Below are 17,429 nucleotides of genomic sequence, written 5' to 3'. Positions count from 1 at the left end.
AGCCATGGCTGTGAATCTGTCTCCCCGACTGGGTGTGTAGCATGAGGAAGAGGGAGAGGGGACAGGAGTGATGGTCGGGAACTCTCAGTGACTGGGACTAGGTGCTAGCTTTGCTCTGGGGGTGATCAGCTCTGCCTACCCCCTGCCATCTGGAGTGCTCTGGGATCACATCTTCGAGGAGTTGTCAGGAGCCCTTCTAGTCAGATGGAGCAGGAAGAGGCTCCTCACAGTGGGTTTGGGCTATGCCCCAACTCCTTGCCTGGGCGTGGGCCAGCTAGGCAGTAGGGCTAGCAAAAGTCCTCATCTGAGGGTCTGCATCAGACAGGTAGGTAGCCTTCTGAGTTCCCTGGAGTGCCCCTCCCAACCTGGTTCTTTAGCTGAGCAAGTCTGTGTGTTAGGATTACTCCCTGGGTACTGCAGTTTAAAGCTCAGTCTGCCAAGGTGTGTCTGCTGGTCGTTGCAAGCCCCCCGCCCCCCACTTTGTCTGTCAGATTCCCAGTGCTTGAGCCCGTCAGTATCCCCTGCAATACTTGTGGTGTGAGATTAGAGCAGGGGATCCCACACACGGTGGGGCTCACAAGCTGGGGGAAAGCTCTTTGCCTCCCACCCACCTCCCCAGTTCTCTTTTCCTACTGGAGGAACCAGATTCTAGGGGATATTGTTCTCCCTGGAACTGTCCTGGCGTGGGAATCTTGCCCTTCTACTGTAGACTATTGGTCCTTAAGGTTCAGAGGGTGCTGAAGCCTCACCCCCATGTTCTAGGATTTTTCTCAGTGGTGTCTTGGTCATGAATTGTTGTTGTTCTTCTAGTGAGAGAGTAGTGAAATCACAAACTACCTGAATCTACACTTGGTAATGTCACTCCTTGTTGAATGTATTAGGAAAGCACCATGTGCACTTGCAATTTCAATAGCATCATCTTGTGGTGTTGATCTAATTCATCCTATAAATAAGGTTTAACAGACTTCTAAGAAAAAGGGTAGATGTGGATAACAACACATACGGAATTTAAAATTATTTGCATCACACCCACAGATGAATTAGATCAAAGGAGCATTGAAAGGCTTCTCAGAACTGCTCTCTGAGTATAGAAAACAGATATTATAATTGATGAAATAACTTTTTTCTGGGGACCCTTCTTGAAAATTTCCAGTACAGTATGATAAATACCAAGAGGAGATCAAGAACTGCTTTCCTGCCTCTGATGGTTTCAGGTTGCTCAATTTCTCACCCCAACAAAAAACTGACAGCATGAAAGCAAAATCTGGAAGTGTGTTGTGTTATTGTTTGTTTATTTTCTTGCTCTCCTCATCCTAGTGTATGCCAAGCATTGATCACCCTGCTTGGCACAAACTAAAAAATGGTTTTTGAAAGGGAAAGAGCCATGGAAGCGAGAATAATGTTTATTTACGGCTTTTTAAAAACAATGGATCACTTATGTAACTTTTTTTTGTATTTATAAAATTATGTTTAGTATTTTTTAATCCTCACCTTAATGACACTACAGTAAGAGGTGTCTTCTCCCTAGAGATGTGCAAAATAAAGGTTGGTGACATTAGGTAGTTTTTCCAATTACCTGGGAGACATAAGTGAGAACTTTTCCAATCATCTTAGGAGACAGAGGTCAGAAGACCAACAGCTTAAGAGACCCAGAGCTCCCCTCTGCCTCCTAGAGTCCTACACATCCATATGTAACTCTTCTCCCACCAGGTATTAAATTTTTTTAACGTTTATTTATTTTTGAGAGAAAGAGATACACAGAGCATGAGCAGGGGACGGTCAGAGAGAGAGAGCGAGACACAGAATCAGAAGAAGGCTGTAGGCTATGAGCAAACGGTCAGCACAGAGCCCAATGTGGGGTTCAAACCCATGAACCGTGAGATTATGACCTGAGGTAAAGTTGGCCCCTTAACCAACTGAGCCACCCAGGTGCCCCTCCCACCAGGTATTAGAAAGGGGTAGATTTTTAGATACAAGGGACTTTGGCCAGACTCTTTCAGCAATGTAGTGGCTCCATATTTGGTTAAAATGAATCAAAACATAGCATTAATAATATAAAGACAAAAATTCAACTAGTAATTTATAAACTCTGCAACCGAAGTGGGAAATGAATAAACAAAAGATTTACACTATGTGAACAAGTTCATAAGTTAACTGAAGAAGTAATAATCAGTGAAGCAAAGTGTATCATAATGAATGTCCCTAATGACTTTATTTCTCTTTATTGAAACAATTGCATTATGCAAATATGAAACATACTAACACATGCACATGTGCACAAATACATGCCCCACATTCATGTAGAGTAGAATATACTACTACTCCTACGTAAGCCCTGCTAAACCAGTTAGGTCAATAACATCTTTATTTTTGGCTGACAGCAGCATCTCATCTCTTTTCTGATGTACACTAGTGTCCCTTTTTTATTTAAGTTTTTTTTATCTTTATTTTTGAGAGACAGAGTTACAGTGTGAAGAGGGAAGGGACATAGATAGAGAAACAGAATCTGAAACAGATTCCAGGCTCAGAGCTGTCAACACAAAGCTCAACTCGGAGCTTAAACCCACAAACTGCAAGATCACAGCCTGAGCCAGTGTTGGACACTTAACCAACTGAGCCACCCAGGTGCCCTAATTGTATCTTTATAATGTAAGCCCTATGAGCAACGTATGTGGCCTTCTTGTTATTGTTTTGTGTACAGTCCTATCTCCAATAACTACAACAGTGTTGGATTCTGTCTTAACCCGGAAGCCCGGTCCCGGCGCTCATCCCAGGCATTCGGCAGTATGGGTCTCGTCCACCCTGACCGGCAGGGCGGAGAGTCCTCGTGGGTTCTTTTCCTGAGGGAGGGAGAGAAAGGGCACGAAGGGGGACGCACAGAGAGTAAAGACACAGGATTCATGGCAAATATTTGATAACATGCTTACAGAATAGTGAAGATGTCACTTTCGCTTTAGACTAATTTTGTATCAATATAAATAAGCTCTTTCATCTTTTCTTTCTTTAAGAATTAGCCTCCAATTTATGAATACCTATATATATATATATATATATATATATATATATGTACCCTAATTTCCCATAATGCTATCTTCAAATGCATCACAGTTGTTCTGTGTTTTCCATACCCAGACTCATATTGGGGGAGGAACATCTCATTAGACTAGCCTAGAAATTGGCTTCTTCTCCCTGAGGTTTCTGTCATGGAAGGATTCTGACCCTTTGCAAGACGACCTACTAAGAAAAACTCCTTAAATGAGCAAAGGGAGTTGGAAGCCAGACAATCCCTCCAACAAGAAATAGCCACCATAGCTCTCTCCTTTCAGCTCGTAAATTTGCTTTTTTTTTTTTTTTTGGCAATATCATCTCCTATATGGAAAAGACTTTCATTTGTCAGAAACAAAGACTGCCAACATATTCCAAACATATACATTCCTCATCAAAAAGGAAAGAATAATTTTCTCTTTTGTATCTTTATAAATTCTGAGAAGCCCTTGGATTATCAGTCCTTGGATTGCATGCCTATCTCTGTTGCCAGGAGAGTCCCTATGTAACATCTCTCATTAAAACATGGTTAAATTGGGCACAGAATCATTTATTCTAAAGATACTAGTTTTCTATAGCTACCCAAATTTACATTATACTGAGGAAAATATTGAATTCAGTGGATATTGGGGAAGCTTTATAGTTACAAACATGCTAGGTACTGGAATAGGTATTAGGATTCAGTTGTGTGTGACTGTCTTTCAAATGAACCATGATGCCCCACCCCTTTGTGAATGGGAAACATGGTCACACAAGCTATATGGTAAGCCTTTGGTGAAATAATGGACAAGTTAGATATTTTCAAAAGTGAAATGGAAGTAAAGATTTTAACTAAATATTGAGAAATCAGCCACTCTGAGCATTAACAAAAATAATAAAATTTCCAGTCAAGTTTTTAAAAATAGAATTAGCCTGATCTAGCAAAATATTTCTTGGTAAAAAATCCCCTTAATTTTCCAAATAATGATTTAGATTTCTCATGACCTTTAATTATTTGGAAGTTAATTATCAAAGATAAAATGTCATCTCAATGATTAATGAATACTTGTCTCCTTAATGATCGTTTTGGCAAAAAATTTTACATTAAATTATACAATAGTGTTTTTATAATAAATAGTTATTTCCAAAATATGGCTAATCATCAGAATATCCTTGAAAGATATTCATTACTTTTCTTAATACAAATACCTAGGTATTACCTAAGAGCTTTGAATTATAACTTCTCACGTTATTCATTATAGAGAAATCTGTATTTTTAAAATTCTCCATACATGATTATCATGATTGGGTTGGATTAGATATGACAGAGTTATATTATCTATTTAGTAGTATAGTTGAAGTTAAGCATTTGCTTGATTTTTAGGTATTATTGCAAGATTTTAAGGTTATATGTGAAGGGATGTCTTATGATTCAAAAATGTGAATAATAAGGAGCTATTAATTTATGTGTACTATTCAATATCTTCAGTTATTTGTTGATGATGAAATATTCACACTACATGTAAACTTATACATAGAACTTCAGAGGTAATTACATGTTCAGGGAGTAACATATGACCCCTGTCTTGGTTATCATCAGCCAATGAGTTCATTCTATGTATTTTATTTTTCACACAAATTTTGAGCACACAAATTTGTCTAAAAGACAGATTCAGGCTCCATAAATGTAGGGGATAAATATAAAGGTAAAGTTTTTTATTTAAAAAAATGTTTATTTATTTATTTTGAAAGACAGAGAGTGAGTAAGCAGGAGAGGGGCAGAAAGAGAAGGAGAGAGACTCCTAAGCAGGCTCTGCACTGTTAGCCTAGAGCCTGACTAGGGGGCTCCATCTTTCATACTGGGAGATCATGACCTGAGCTGAAATCAAGAGTTAGATACTTAATTGAATGAGCCTCCCAGGAGCCCCTAAAGGTAAAGTTTTTAAACTGGATCAATTAAATCAGCATGCGAGGTAAATATAGTTAAGAAAATAGGGAGGAAAGAAGTGATGGTGAGCACCATAACATAGATTTTTCTGTTTAAATAATAAGTAAGCTCTTCAGATGAGGTAGAATTAAATGCATGAGCAGAAAAACAAGATGGAGAATAAAAGAAATGAGGATAGAAGGGTTAAAAGGACCAAATCATGGGGCACCTGTGTGGGTTAGCATGCTAATCGTCCAACTTCAACTCAGGTCATAATCTCATGGTTTGTTGGTTTGACCTCTTTGTGGAGCTCCACGCTGAGGGCCCAGAGTCTGCTTGGGATTTTCTCTCCCTCTATCCGCCCGCCCCCACCCCACCCGCCAACTCACACTTTTTCTCTCTCAAAAATAAATAGATAAACTGTTAAAAAAAAAAAAGACCAAGTCAGAATAGCCTTGTGATAATATTCTGGAAGCCAGGTGTAAGACTGATCAGAGTAGAGAAGTTTGGAGTTTGAATACTGGTGTCATATATGCCTGCAGGATGTAGGAATCAGGGTTTGACAGGATGAAGGATGAGAAAGTACACTAGGATCTCCAATTCTGACAAATGTCTAGTATCTCTGTTGGGCCATCTCTAGCCTTGGAGCAACCAAGTACAAAAGCTTTCTCTTTATACAATGCTGTAGGTGGGGTTTAGCCTACATGCCCTATACTGCAATGTAAGTTCAGACCCCTTATTGCTATTTAATGGGATTATGCTTATATATACACATGTGCTCCCAAGGCAGAATGAATGGCCCACATTCTTTAGGATTTATCTTAAGCTAACACTATTTTTCACAATCAGGGGAATGACAAACTGTCAGAAATGATCTGGCTATACGACCTAAAGATCACACTCTTTCACTATACTGCAAGAAGCATGCTAAAATCAAAGTCTACTGCTTCATTCACAACGTAGTTAATATGGCTTGTTCCCTAAGTTTTAATTACCTCTTGGTTTCAGTGGAAATGTTTCTTACACTGACTAATCACTTCTTATGCACTGTCCGTTTTCTTCTTTTCTACTCTTCCAGTTCTGTTCCTATCTCCACATATAGCCTGGCTTCTCTTGTCATATCTATTGGTTATGTCTTCATAAAAGAAGGCTTTCTCTTTCATTTTTATCTACATTTAGATGATATCATGCTTCTGAACCTCAAACTGTGCTTGAGTTGTTGGAATCAACTTATTTCATGATGAAGCACTCTCTTTCCAGAAACTGATGCACATATAGATTTGTTTTCCCTAAAAGGATATGATGGTTGGGGCTGAGAATGTTTGCTTATTTATTATACCTTCCCCTTTTTATTCTCTCTTCTTCCTGGACATGTAGCAAGACTGTATCCGGAAGCCCTCTTTGCAGTGAACTTTGGTCTTGGAACAAAATTCTGGCTTGAGGGATATAGGCAAAAATGGCTAATGAACAGCAGCGTTAGCAACGGAAACACGCTTTCTAATCCTTCATGTTCTCTATCTTTCCTACTCGGCTGGCCTGATGTGGTAGACCTATTTTTTTTTAAACTTTTTTATGTTTTTTTAATTTATTTTTGAGGGACATAAGGAGACAGCATGAGCAGGGGAGGGTCAGAGAGAGAGGAAGACACAGAATCTGAAGACAGACTCCAGGCTCTGAGCTAGCTGTCAGCACAGAGCCCGACACAGGGCTGGAACCCACAAATTGCAAGATCATGACCTGAGCTGAAGTTGGACACTAAACTGACTGAGCCACCCAGGTGCTCCAAGTGGTATAACTATTTGAAGAACCCAAATCCCTTGGGGACATTGGCCCTACCAGAAAAAATAAACAGTGGTCCCTGCTAAGTTGAATTATACTGAGAAAGTGAAAAATAAAATCCCCAGTATTAAGCCACTAAGATTTTAGGGTTATTCAAACAATGGGTTTTTTTTTTTAATAATATATCTGGTCACAACTTGGCCAGCAGCAGCCTTCAGCTAAACCTACAGCGGCTGGCAGGCCCTGTACAACTCACTAAAGTCACCTGAACCTCAGTTTCCTCCTCTGCAAAAACAAGAATAAATAAAGCAAAACCAGCTTTTAATCTTTCAGCTTATGATAATGTTTTGGACTGAATATCTGTGTTCCCTAAAAATTCATATGTTTAAGCCTTAACCCTTAACACAATGAAATTTAAAGATGGGGCTTTGGAAGGAAATTAGTCAAGAGGGTGGGCCCTCTGCATGGAATTAATGACCTTATAAGAAGAAGCGAGAACAGAGCTCATCTGTCTCTTCCACGTGAGGACACAGGGAGAAGCAGTCATCAGCAAGACAGGAAGAGGCTCCTCTAGGAATCAAATCAACCAACGCTTTGATCTTGGACTTCCCACCTTGCAGAATTGTAAAAATGCCTATTATTTAAGCTATCCAGTCTATGTTACTTTGTTATGGTAGCTGGAGTTAAGACAGGTGATAATTAAATAATATGCCCCTACTAAAAATGTCTAGCCAGGGCCTAGAACACAACAGGTTATCAAACAATGTTAGTTTCTTTTATCAATTCCTCCTTCCTGAGTAAATATGCCAAACCAAATATTTAATATACATTTCCCTGGAGCAAGAGTCAAGAATATTCACACTTATTTTCTTTTTAAAAATTATTATTTGCCTCAACAAATAATTCATATACTGTAGTTATTATATTTCTATCTTATTTCTTGCCACTCCCTTGTTACTTTTTTAATTTTAAAAATAGACTCAGTAGTAAAATTAACAGGAGAAATTGAAAATCTCTTTCAACAAACCATTCATGAATAATAAAAGTTTTTATAGTCAGCATTATGGTTTTTATCAAGAAAAGGCCATTTTATTAACTATACTACATAATCTACCCCCCTCTTTTTTTAACTATTAGGATAAGATAGTATGGTGCCTGTGAGTAGCTCACCTGCTATGACCTACATTGATTACTGAAAAGGGGTAGGTCTAGAGAGTATATGCAGATTATGTATTTGGCTAAATATAGTGTTTGCACTTTGACACTATTGTTACTTGCCTTATTTTTTTTATTCCATTAATCTTGAGAAACTGTAGATCAGCACTACTCTACCCATTTGTTAAATGAATGAATAGATAGGTAGGTAGGTAGGTAGGTAGGTAGGTAGGTAGATAGATAGGTAGATAGATAGATAGATAGATAGATAGATAGATAGATAGATAATAGACAGACAGATAGATAGATATAAATTCATACTTGGTTCTTCTGACCCCCATGTAGCTCCATTTTAAAAAATGGTACTGGGCTTCATTTCTTAGAACAAATTTACAGGTAAGTTGTGAAAATAATACAGAGTTCCCCAGACCCCACACTAAGTTTATTCTATTATTGAGATGTTAGATAATTATGGTATACTTGTCACTATTAATAAATGAATAATGATACATTTTTATGAACTGAATCCCACTTTATTCAAATTTCCTGAGCTTTTCCCACTGTCTTTTTTCTGTTCAAGGATCCAATCAAGAATGTCACATTACATTTAGTCATCAAGTCTCCTTAGATTTCTCTATATTGATAGTTTTCAGAATTTCTTTGTTTTTGATGTTCGTGAGAATCTGGAGTAGTTCTAGTCAGATATTTTGTGGCATACCCATCAATGGGATTTGTCTGATGCTTATTTCTATGGTTAGATAGGCATTATGGATTATTGGGAGAAAGACAACAGATAAAATATCCTTTTATCACATTGTGAGGAGGGTACATGCTAACATGGGCTATTAAAATTAATGTCCAACGTGGTCACGTGGCTTTGGTAGTTTTTATCAGGTTTCTTTACTGAAAAGTTACACTTATTTCCCTTTCTATATTTTGTTCTAGGGAAGGAAGCTACTATGTATAGCACAGATTTGAGGAGTGGGGAATTATCTTCTGCCTCCTTCAGAACAGAATATCTACACAAATTATATTTCCTCTTAATGGGAAATTCGTCTTTTTTTTCTCATTTATTTATAATTAATTATCTTTTAGTTATTTAGTTTTATGTTTATTTAGTATTTGAGAGAAAGACAGAGCATGAGAGAGCGTGAGCAGGGGAGGGACAAAGGGAGAAAGAGAGAAAATCTTAAGCAGGCTCCACACTCAAGTGTAGAGCCCAACATGGGACTCAATCCCATGACCATGGAATCACCACCTGAGCTGATATCAAGAGTCAGATGCTTAACCAACTGAGCCATCCAGGCATCCCATATTCAATTACTTATTTCTACAAGTATTGACTCATGGATGTTTATTTCATACTTCAGGTTCAATACAATTCTTATATATTTATTGTACTTTTCAAATTATTCCAGCTTCTGTCATTGAGTGCTCTTTCAGTTGGATCCTGCATTGTTCTGTTAAACCCCTCATCACTGTGTTTTTTCTTTAAGTACGTCCTTACTTCTTGGTACTTCAAGATTCTACAGGCTCATTTTATAAGTCCTGCTGTAGGTCTGAATTAGCAGTTTCTCCAAAGAAAGCTTGTTCCTTTTATTGGACATTGGTATTTGAAACCAAGATCAGGGAGCTAGTTGTTACTTCTTCTAGGCTTTCTTATTTGAGAGAACAAAGTGATACATGTATATTCAGGAAAAAACTAAAGTATTTGTTTTCCTTGATAATCCTGAAATCTGAACAAGAATAATTTTCTTATTTTAAGTATGGGCAAGTTGAAATTTTGACCTCAAATGAATAAATCTATAATCATACATTTTGTTTTAAAGAGTAGCTGGAATTCAATTTAATAATGCAGGGAATTTATGCGAAACTCTTCCTTGGGCCACAACTCTTCCTTGTATACAATATGGCCTCTTGCCAAATGTAAGTCCTTTGATGCTCGGTTGAATCCCAAAGATTTTTTTTTCTGATATGTAAGTTTCTCATACTCCAAAAGAGATAAGAGCTCGTGTGAGCCTATGTGGTCCTGGCACATTAAAAATATCCTAGGTTTTGGTAACCTTTGGTTTTCCTAAGGTGAAAATAATGCCAGCATTATAGTTAAGCAGAGAATTTAAGTTATCAGTTGCTCAGTTACCTGAGCAAGACAGTGGGTTCTGCTGTGAATGTTTATTGCACAGTCTAAACCTTTGGAAACATTCTAATTAGTTGGGAGATGCCCCTGCTTTAATCTGGTTTTATATATATGGTAAGGAAAGTGGAAGGACTAGCCATCTAATACCCAGAGGTGCTTGGTTTTTGTAGCTCCCGTTAATGGCTGTGGGATAATCTCTTTTGCTCATTTGGGGAAAAATGCAAAGGTTGGCTCAGTGGTGTTATCAGGAGTGCTGATGGGCCTTAAATGCCAAAGGAGAGAGGTCTCTTCTAGGTCTATGTGTGACAGAGTTCTATGTGTTAATAGCATATTGTTATTCCACTATAGGATATGGTTTTCTTTTAAAGAGTAGGAAGAATAATTAGATCTTTTTTTAAATTTTTTAATGTTTTATTTATTTTTGATACAGAGAGAGACAGAGCCTGAGAGGGGGAGGGGCAGAGAGAGGAGGAGACACAGAACTGGAAGCAGGCTCCAGGCTCTGAGCTAGCTGTCAGCACAGAGCCCAACGCAGGGCTCAAACCCACGAATGCGAGATCTGACCTGAGCTGAAGCTGGAGGCTCAACCGACTGAGCCACCCAGGTGCCCCAATTAGATCTTATTCTCTACCAACTGGCAACTGTTTTATGAATGAGAGGGCAGTGGATGAGCTACAGAAATTCTGTGAAGAGAAAAGGCCACACTCACTTTTACTGGTCCTTTAAAGGTCATCCACTAATCTGAAAGGGAAAATGCAGTAATATTTACCTTATTCCCCTGGCACTTAATGCCTAAGAGTGTTCCCATACTTTCACCACTAGAATAGTAAAATCATGACTTTGCTTTGGGGCAACAAGTGTGGCATGTGGCCAAGGAACCATCTGGCTTTTGTCTCAAAGAGACATGAGTTTCATAGGCCAGTGCTTAGGCTCATGGCGCCAACCCGTCGTAATAAAGCATACTGCATCTTATAATTCTTGTGTGTCCCCTCAAAATCCTTCTGGCCACCTGGTCACTCTTATGATAACTGCTTTCAGGCAGGCCTGGGCTAACTTTAAGTCAGAGCAGCATGAACAATAGATTATCTTAGTCCATGTTGTAAATATTTTTTGTTTCATGTCCTAAGGCTTCTTTGATGCATACAGATGGGACTGTAGAAAACTGCTCTCAAAAACTACCCCCTAGTCAGTTATGTGCAAACTGGAAGGGCAGATCTGTGGAGCCACCTTTGATGGGAGTAAAGTTGGGTGGATGGATATTTTTTCTCTTATCCTCTAGGCAGTAAATTTTGATACATACAACACAAAACTCTTTAAAAGTTCCCACTGGAATTTATCATTAGTTATTAATCTCAATGGCCAACTTGATGATTGATACTTGCATTGGTTTTCACTATTTCTCTGTATCATTTACCTGCTATATACTCTCATTTCCTGGTATCATATTAATAAGTAAACTAGTTTCACATAAGCCCTTTTCTTGGGCTCCAGTGGAAGACACTTGCTCTTGTTCCATTTTTTAAAAAATATTTTTAATGTTTATTTTTTCTTTGAGAGAAAGAGAGAGAGAGTGCAAGCATGAGCAGGGGAGGGACAGAGAGAGGGAGAAACGGAATCCAAAACAGGCTCCAGGCTCTGAGCTGTCAGTGTAGAGGAGAACATGGGGGTTGTGCTCCTGCACCACGAGGTCTTGACATGCATCTAAGTTGGACGTCCAAACGACTGAACCACCCAGGCACCCCTAAGCTCTTGTGCCTTAAAGTATGGTATGTGTACTATCAGCATTGGAATACCTGGAACTATGGTAGAATTGCTAAACCTACTGAATTTCAATCTGTATGTCAGCAAGTCCAACATGCCTATTAAAGCTTGAAAAAGATGGTCTTAAAATTCAAAAGTCATAATTTATATCAGATATAAATCAAATCTGATCAAATGCATCAGAGGCCAAATTATTTAAATTATGAAATGACATGATTAAATTATTAAATGATTAAATGAGTTAAATGGCATGATTATAAGATCATACAAAATGCTATAAACTTTGAGTTGGAAAGCATGCATTTTGTGCTGTTTCTCGGGTGTAGACCTGGCATAAGTATTAGAAATTGATTGATGTTTTATAGTAACATAGGACCTTATGCTATTGGGTAACATAGGTCCTTCTTCTTGCAAATTTTTCTGGAGCTACAGGAAAAGGAGGCTGTTAAAACACTTTGGGGACTTAACTAAGGCATCTACAGATTGGGATTATGTTTTATAGGCTCCTATTTGGCATCCTTTTCTATAAACATTGAAGCTGTTATACTTATGAAACACCAAAGAGTGAAAAGAGACTAGCAATGAACAATCCACTGATTTTGCATGGGTATCCTGCCAAACCCTGATCTTCTACTCTGAGCTTACTCACATCTTCTTATGTTCCTAGTTGTCAGTTCCATTTGTATATATTTCTAAGATGTCTTTCTATGACTTTGAAGGTGCAATGTGATCTCAGACTGATCTTATTCTATGCTCTTTATTCCAAAAAGGACACAATTATCTTTTCCTCTTTCACCTTCCTCTGAGAGGGTATACTAGCATAAAATTCAGTGAAGCCATATATGGAAATCACGCCCTCAGACTTCCTGGGTTTCCTTGAAGTTCAGGAATAATTTGGACCCTAGAGAATTGTTTTAGTTATTATTGTTGTTACAAATGATCACAAGCTTTGAACATTTTCCCATTTTTAAAATTGATCAAATAAGTATAGCAATTATTTATAAATAAATGTAATGTTATTGTACTAGAAAATCCTCCAAAACATGGTGCCCATGTGGAAAAGCTGAAATCAAAATGCTTCTTCTCAAAAATCAATTTTTCCCCCTCAGGAGTGGGAAAAAAAGTCACTGGACCATGTTATCACTAAGGATTCTTTGATATTTTACTTCTTATGATTTTCTCACTCACTACAATTTATTTTTATCGGCAATTTATAAGGTTCCCTTGAACAGAAATTTACATGCACCATGGTGGGATTATTTTACTTTTCCCTTTTGATTATGAATTTTGTTACCAGAATGTATGCAAATTCTACCATGAGCCCTATGATTTGTAGATGGATAATAAGAATCAGGGAATCAATACTTAGTAAAATAATTTAGAAAAAAAAACAATAAATTTTTGCATTTGAAGATTAACTTTAGTTGTTTGTCTCTCCTTATAAAATTAGTTTTGTTCAAGGCCTACTGTGTAGGGAAGCCTTTAGGGAAATAAAGTGGTGCATTTTTCATTGTCTTCAAATCTATTTTCTGCTTGAACAGAGTCAGCATTAAATTTAAAGCAAGAAAATCACTCGCTGATGGAAGTCTCAGCATAAGAAGCGTGGTATAAAGGTCCAATTTTTTCTGGGTGTTGATTTTTAAGTCACTCAATTGCACATACTTCTGACCACATAAATAGCAGGCAGTTGACTTATCACAGCTTGATCACCTAACCTGTATTACGACAAGATCAAATATATTTTTTAAATACGAATATTGTTATCTGTAAGTAATCTGATAGAGCAGAGAGATTCACCTATTAGATCTCAGAGATCTGTGTCTAAGTCTTCACTCTCCTTCTTACTAGCTGAGTGACCTTCGGCACAATACCTCATCTCACTGACTTTTAGTTTCCCCATCTGACCAAATTTGTATGATTCCTATAATCCATTCCTTTGCTATTACATCAGAAATTTCCTAATGTATCTGTAGCTATACAACAATTATTGCTTTAAAAATTCCAATAAAGTATTGTCTTTAGATCCCACTATTATGTCCTTAAGACCCATAGTTTATCTATTCTCATTCCATAATATTCTGTTTATCACATACAGATACCCATCAAGTGTTTGGCACTACTAACTTTACTTAATCCCACTAGAGTGTTACTTTCATAAGTCTGTTCTGCATGTCTCTATTTCCCTAAATCAAATTACCATTGTAGTCCCTAGAAATTAGTAGGTGCTTAGTAATTACTGCTTTTGCTTCCTCTATTAAAGTATAAATATAAACAATGTAAATGTCACTAAATGCAAAAAAAAAAGTTTGAATGGAAAGTTATCTTCAAATTAATTCAAGCTTTGGAGGATTCTGCTTGAAAGACAGGCAGGGAAATAATTCAACAAGTCCAACAGCATTTCATGTTAGAGAAAGAGCTGTAAACAAGTTGGTTGTGACTAAACAGTGTCCCAGTTGATGGCCCAATTTTCTTTTTCCTTTAACTTGTTCATTTTTCAGAGTAATGTGTGTTGCTGGAGGAATAGGAAGGTCACAGTAGCAGAAGATGACATATGTCACCTTCTGTGTCATTACTAGGAGAGTCTACCTTGCCATATTCACCTTTCAGCAATCTCCTGTTGTTTTTTTTTTTTTTCCACTTTGTGCTAAAGCAAACTCATTTCAAGTATACAGTCCAGGGAGCAGTGCCATGGGCAGGAAGACAGCACCATGGCTGGTGCTCAAATAATGTTTGAAAGCTTTCCATGGACAAGTGTTCAGTTTTCTACCCAACATTTGAATGCATATCAGCCAGCTGGTTGGCTCATTGCAGATAGGCCAAGAAAAAGACAATTCACCCCTTGCTTCACCTAATATTCTGCTTTAAAAAGTTTTTCAATAGACCATGCATGAACAGAATATTTAATTTTTAATAAGGCAGGCAAATACAAGTAGGAGAGAAAATAACACAACTGATATTTATTCATTTTTCAACCAGTATTTAATGAGCAGTTATTATGTCATGCACATAAATTCTTGGATTCTGGAAGTCCATGATGTGATGAATGAAATTGTCTAGTCAAAAGAGGAAAAAGAGAGCAAGTATGAAAATAACTAATATGTGCAAACAGATTGGGATAGTGGATACAGAGGACATATGGAAGGGATGTAATAGTCGGTAACATGAGGGGAAAGGGGAGGGAAGTTCACAGCAAGCCCTATCTGAGGTGATAAAATTTAAGCCTGAAACTGGTAGATAATATTTCTTTTTCTGACCAAGATGAAATAACAGGGACTGGATTTAACTTTGACCTGAAAGAATCATAACACAAATAAAATATTTGAAATAAAGGTTTTTCAAGACATTGGATAAAACCCAGAAAAGGCACTACTAGGTCTTAGTATCAGGAAGAAAGAAAGCCCTACTCTTGGCTTAGCTCACTGTCTAGAGAAAGTTTCCAGGCTTCAGTGCAGGTAGTAAACCCAGGAAGCATGCAACTGTCTCCCTGAATAAAAGAAGGAGGATTTTAAATGTGGAATACATTGATGATAAAGTTCACAGGACAGAGGGACTGAAGAGAAAGTTACATACAGAGAAAAATAAAACGTATCTTCAAAAGGTTCTCAGTATGTATCAGTGTGTGCATGAAACACACACACACACACACACACACACACACACACACACACATTCTCACGTGCTCTCTCACTCACACACACACCTGAAGCTAGGGGAATGACCACCCAGGAAGATAAAAGTTAACAGTGCCTGGCACTTAAACAGATGTCCACAGTAGTGCCTGTTCCCAAAAGCCACACTGGGAATCCTTATGATTCATGGGGCATTGGATACAAATACACAGGGAAATAGCCCTACACTGAACATAAGAATCATAAAAGTGAAACCCTGAAACTTGCCCCAGGTTTCCATAATTGTGTCTAAGAATGAGGCCTGATCATATCTTTTGGGAACAGAGAAACATCTAGCACTTCACATGCTAAAATTCATAAGATTATCAGGCATGCAAAAAAGCAGGAAAATATGGTCATAATAAGAAGATTAAAATCTTACATGAAACTCATACAGAAGTAACACAGGTATTAGCAGAAAAAAACCATCAAGATGGTTATTATAACTGTATTTTATATGAAACCAAAAGGTAAATGGTGACATTGAAGATATAAAAAAGATATAAAAAGACAAAACAAATTTCTAGAGATGAAAATTATAGTGTCTCAGGAGAAATATAGAATTGATGGAAGCTCTGGAAGATTAGATAGCGTAGTGGAAAATGAATAGTGAATTTTAAGACATAACAATAGATATAAATAAAAAAAGAGAAATAGAATTTTTTTAAAAATTGCCAGTGAGTTATAGAATGAGCTCAAGTGACCTAATATAAGTGCAGTTATAGTTCCAGAGTAGGATAGGATAGAGAAAAGTGTATTTTATAAAAGTGTCTGAATAATTTCAAATTTGATTAAATGTAAAAATCACAGATACAGATAGATCAAGCACAACTCCAAAGCAGATCATAATCAAATTGCTCAAAACTAGTGATAAAGAATGAATTTTTAAAGTACACACACACACACACACACACACACACACACACACACACAATGAAAATGGCAGCAGAAACCTCACTGGAAATAATGCAGTTGAGATGAAAATGGAATAATCTAAAGTGCTGATAAAAAAAACCCCTGAAACTGTCTACCTAGAATTCTTTACCCAGCAAAAATATCTATCAAGATAGAAACAAAATTAATACTTTTTCCAGTATGCAAAAACAGAAAGAATGAATCACCAACAAGCTCACATTGTAAGAAGAGTTATAAAGATGTCTTTTAGACAGAAGGGAAAGTGTACCATTTGGAAGTCTACATCTGCTGAAATGAGCAAAGAATGCTGGAAATGGATCAGAAGAATAAACACTGTGAAAATGTCATTACTACCCAAAGCAATCTACACATTCAATGCAATCCCCATCAAAATTGCACCAGCGTTCTTCTCAAAGCTAGAATAAGCTATCCTCAAATTCGTATGGAACCACAAAAAACCCCAAATAGCCAAAGTAATATTGAAGAAGAAAACCAAAACGGGAGGCATCACAATCCCAGACTTTCGCCCCTACTACAAAGCTGTCATCATCAAGACAGTATGGTATTGGCACCAAAACAGACACATAGACCAATGGAATAGAATAGAGAACCCAGAACTGGGCCCACAAATGTATGGCCAATTAATCTTTGACAAAGCAGGAAAGAGTACGCGATGGAAAAACGACTGCCTCTTTAGCAGGTGGTGCTGGGAGAACTGGACAGCAACATGCAGAAGAATGAAACAACCACTTTCTTATGCCATACACAAAAATAAACTCAAAATGGCTGAGGGACCTGAATGTGAGACAGGAAACCATCAAAATCCTTGAGGAGAAAGTAGGAAACAGCCTCCTAGACCTCCACCGCAGCAATCTCCTACTCCACACATCCCCAAAGGCAAGGGAAATGAAAGCAAAACTGAACTCTTGGGACCTCATCAAGATAAAAAGCTTCTGCACTGCAAAGGAAACAATCAAGAAAACTAATAGGCAACCCACAGAATGGGGAAAAGATAGTTGCAAATGACATATCAGATAAAGGGCTAGTATCTAAAATCTACAAG

General features: G+C 37.6%; 1 long non-coding RNA gene across 1 annotated transcript in view; it reads right to left on the bottom strand.

Moving 5' to 3' along the window:
- LOC115281162 overlaps positions 1-17,429 on the bottom strand; it is a 79,517-nt gene that overhangs the window by 11,538 nt on the left and 50,550 nt on the right. The window contains exon 2 of the long non-coding RNA XR_003904131.1: positions 1,492-1,524. This is a non-coding gene — a long non-coding RNA (uncharacterized LOC115281162). The remainder of the gene's footprint in view (positions 1-1,491; positions 1,525-17,429) is intronic.

This window comes from Suricata suricatta, chromosome 16 (genome assembly GCF_006229205.1).
Source record: "Suricata suricatta isolate VVHF042 chromosome 16, meerkat_22Aug2017_6uvM2_HiC, whole genome shotgun sequence".
In the NCBI taxonomy this organism is placed as follows: domain Eukaryota; kingdom Metazoa; phylum Chordata; class Mammalia; order Carnivora; family Herpestidae; genus Suricata; species Suricata suricatta.
Note: the sequence above shows the minus strand (reverse complement) of the source record. Positions and strands in the feature narration are given on the sequence as shown.